The sequence below is a fragment of the Eutrema salsugineum genome, unplaced genomic scaffold, assembly GCF_000478725.1.
Source record: "Eutrema salsugineum unplaced genomic scaffold, Eutsalg1_0 scaffold_3, whole genome shotgun sequence".
Lineage (NCBI taxonomy): Eukaryota > Viridiplantae > Streptophyta > Magnoliopsida > Brassicales > Brassicaceae > Eutrema > Eutrema salsugineum.
This window is the reverse complement of record NW_006256756.1, coordinates 10875453-10879886: the sequence shown is the minus strand read 5'-3', so window position 1 is coordinate 10879886 and position 4434 is coordinate 10875453. Positions and strand designations below refer to the sequence as shown.

The 4434-nt window shown below is 40.1% G+C and overlaps 1 non-coding gene across 1 annotated transcript; it reads right to left on the bottom strand.

Moving 5' to 3' along the window:
• Positions 1-324: 324 nt before the first annotated feature.
• LOC112085901 lies at positions 325-432 on the bottom strand. Its single transcript, XR_002899180.1, has one exon. It is a non-coding gene; the product is annotated as a small nucleolar RNA R71 (small nucleolar RNA).
• Between the last annotated feature and the right edge of the window lie 4002 nt (positions 433-4434).

Genomic DNA, 4434 nt, shown 5'->3' with positions numbered 1-4434 from the left:
AATTCTTGGGAGATCGAAGAGCTATTCAACCAGCCTTACCAAAGGATGGCAAAACCGAAATTAAGGTACCCTATATCCATTTAGTTCAACAAAATCAATTCCATGGTTACAATTCCGAACACCCGATTGACCATATCGAGACGTTTGAAGAATTATGTGCAACCATTAGAGCAAATGGGGATTACCACAAGTGTAGTCTTTTCCATTCTCTCTTAGAGATAATGCCAGAAAATGGCTAAAATCTTTGCCACCTGCTTTACTAAAAACGTGGGCAGCATGTAGGACAGCTTTCCTAAATCGTTTTTACACTAGAAATCGTTCAAATCTCTTAAGGAACAAGATAAGAACTTATAAACAAAAAGAAGATGAAGATCTTTTAGATACTTGGGAAAGATTTAGGTAATACCAAAGAGATTGTCCACACCATGGATATACCGAAGAATACCTGTTGGGTATCTTCTATCGAGGTATAACTCCAGAGTTACAACACTCTTTCGACACAGCAAGTAATGGAGATTTCTCAACTAGATCTGTAGACGATGCTCACGCTTTCATTAAAAACTTCGCAAACAGCATCCGAAATCAAGTAACCTTTGGTAATTCTGCACTTCCTGAGAAGAAAGAAGAGATCTCGGAAGTTATGAAGTGTCTCCATCACATAATGAGTCATCTTGGATTGCAATAACCAAATAAGGTACACAATACGTGTAACTTTGAAGGTTGGGACAACCCAATGGATTCTTATGATCAAGGGATGGTGAACACTGCAGAAGTTTATCAAATTCAAGATTTTCCATTCGTTTCTAATCACCGCGGGTCCATTCATCCGGACCGCGGTAAACCAAGCTTTCACCGCGCTCGTGATGATGCTGACCGCGGCCAAGACATGTTTCTCCGCGGTCGCGAGCCTTCAGACCGCGGGAATTTGTCTTCCGAAGTTGCCTTGAAATCACCTTCTGAACCAATCTTGGCTATTCAATCTAATCCTGTTCCACATCTTAGTTTTCCCCCTTCTAAAGCTGAAAACATAAACAAAAGAATTCTAGAGCTTGAAAAATCTAGGTCTCAAGAGATTAGTGATCTTAGATCTGAACTAAAAACGATGCAAGAGGATTTCAATGAAAAATTTTCCACCCTCCTTAGCCTGATGATCAAAACTAATTCCAAAAACATAGATAATTCTGAAGAGGAGCCAAGTGAAAATTCTTTCGAAAGCTCAAGTGAAGCAGATCCCTCCGATCATGTGAAAGCTATCACACTTAGGAGTGGATTAGCTTACAAAGAGCCTGAATTTCCTAAAGATCCCGAAGACGAGGAAAAGGGTAAGGAAAAAGAAAAAGAAAGAATCACGGTTGAAGATGTTGAAAAAGAAGTGGTAAGGGAAAAAGATGGAGAAGAAGTAAGAGAAGATTCATCCCGGGAAATCCCTGGAGAAGACCCGATTCCACCTCCACCAACTCGCGTCTATAAACCTAAACCTCCATATCCTAGAGCCTTAAGAGCCCCTAAGAAAGAAAAAGAAAAAGCTAAGCTGAAAGAGTTAATTGATCAACTAAATGTGAGATTACCTTTCGTAGAAGCTTGTGCTATGATTCCTGCTTTAAGAAAATACATGAAGGGTATTCTAACAAATTCTTTAACTCTTGAAGAAGGCTTTATGATGATAAGCCATGAATTTAGTTCTATCCTGCAAAGCCGAATCCCTGAAAAGAAAAACGATCTTGGAAGCTTTGTACTTTCATGCACCATCAATGATGTAGCTTTTGAGCGTGCTCTTTGTGATTTAGGTTCTAGCATAAACATGATGTCTCTTTCAGTAGCAAAACGTTTAGGACATCACACTTTCCAGCCCACTAAAATCTCTTTAGTATTAGCTGATCGTTCTGTTAGACAACCAGTAGGTATCCTAATAGATGTTCCTGTAGAAATCGAAAAATGTTCCATCCCCACCGATTTCGTAGTTCTAGAACTAGAAAGAGAACCTAAGGATCCACTTATTCCTTGATGACCATTCCTATCTACAGCCGGAGCCATAATCAATGTTCCTGAAGGAAAAATCGACCTTCATCTAGCCGGCCTAGTTATGCAATTTGACATGAACAAAAGTTTTGATAAACCGATTTTGGATGGCAAAATTTGTTGGGTTGATGAGTTAGACGGAATTATTGAGGAAGTCTATGAAGATCTGCTTCGAGGCGACCCTTTAAGTGTCACGCTTTCACCCGCGTAACACGAACGCAATTTCGTTGAAGAAATTTCAAGTGAATGCGTGCGTATGCTTGATAAATCCGAAACCTATAGGAAACCTCTAAGCTATCTAGATCTTAATGAACAAACAAACATTCCTACACCTCCTAAAGACACTGCTGCAGCAATTAATGATCCTTGGAGCGAGCTTAAAGCCCCTAAAGTCGAGCTTAAACTTCTTCCTGTCGGACTTAAGTACGCCTTCCTTGGACCAAATTCTACTTATCCTGTCAAAATAAACTCTGGTTTGACGGAAGAAGAAACCACAATGCTGTTGACTGAGCTGAGAAAGCATAGAAAAGCCTTAGGATATTCACTTGATGACCTACCTGGAATCTCTCCAGATCTCTGTATGCACAAGAAAAATCTAGAGGATGATGCTAAAAACTCAATCGAAAGTCAAAGGAGACTGAACCCTAATCTCATGGATGTTGTCAAGAAGGAGATTATGAAGCTTTTAGAAGCTGGAATAATCTTTCCTATCTCAGATAGCACTTGGGTTAGCCCAGTTCATGTTGTTCCGAAAAATGGAGGAGTCACTGTCATTAAAAATGATAAAGATGAAATGATCGCTACATGAACAGGAACTGGACATCGTATGTGCACGATTACCGGAAACTAAATGCAGCAACTAGGAAAGATCATTTCCACTTCCATTCATAGATCAAATGCTAGAAAGATTAGCTAATCACCCCTACTATTGCTTCCTTGATGGATACTCCGGATTTTTCCAAATTCCTATTCGCCCGGAGGATCAAGAAAAAACGACATTCACTTGTCCATATGGCACGTTCGCTTACCGACGTATGCCTTTTGGATTGTGTAATGCACCTGCTACCTTCCAGCGGTGCATGATGTCGATCTTCACAGACTTTATTGAAGATTTAATGGAAGTATTCATGGATGATTTCTCCATCTATGGATCTTCTTTTGAGAAATGCTTGGCTAATCTTGGTTAAGTTCTGCAAATATGTGAAGATAAGCATTTAGTATTAAATTGGGAAAAATGTCACTTCATAGTACGAGACGGAATTGTGCTTGGGCATAGAATTTCGGGAAAAGGAATTGAAGTTGACAAAGCTAAAATCAAAGTCATGACCAGCCTACAACCTCCCACAAACGTAAAAGACATCCGTAGTTTCTTAGGACACGCAGGATTCTATAGGCGATTCATAAAAGATTTTTCTCAAATAGCTAGACCTCTTACGCGTTTGCTTTGCAAGGAAACGAACTTCGAGTTCGATGATGAGTGCTTAGCCGCGTTTCATAAGATCAAAGAAGCCCTTGTTTCCGCTCCTGTCGTGCAAGCACCTGATTGGGAACTCCCATTCAAAATCATGTGCGATGCAAGTGACTATGCAGTCGGAGCAGTGCTTGGCCAACGAAAAGATACGAAACTGCACGTAATCTACTACGCAAGCAGAACTCTAGACGAAGCTCAATGCAATTATGCTACAACAGAGAAAGAACTTCTAGCTGTCGTATTTGCATTTGAGAAATTCCGTTCTTATCTCGTAGGATCTAAGGTTATAGTTCATACTGATCATGCTGCAATCAAGTATTTAATGTCTAAGAAAGACGCTAAACCTCGGTTGATAAGATGGATCCTCGCACTGCAAGAATTCGATATCGAAATTTGAGATCGAAAAGGCGCAGATAATGGAGTTGCAGACCATCTTTCACGAATTCGAGTTGAAGAAAGATTGCCTCTAAATGACAGCTTGCCAGAAGAAAACATTTATGCAATAGATACTACCCCCACCAATTCCAATGCTGCACCACCACGTCAACTCATACGACGAGCAGATGCTTTCAACACCCCATGGTTTAGACACATAGCAAATTACCTAGCAGCTGATGTAGAACCACCACAATTCTTTGGGTATAGGAAGAAAAAATTTCTGAAGGACGTAAGACATTATTTTTGGGATGAACCTTATCTCTACAAGAGATGTGCTGATGGTTTATTCCGAAGATGCGTGGCTGAAGAAGAGATGGAAGGAATTTTATTCGGATGCCATAGCTCGTCTTACGCAGGACATTTCGCAACCTTCAAAACTGCTTCAAAAATCTTACAAGCAGGTTTTTGGTGGCCTACTTTGTTCAAAGATACTCAAACTTATATATTGCGATGCGATAAATGCCAATGGATGGGTAACATAAGCAAAAGGAATGAGATGCCTCAAA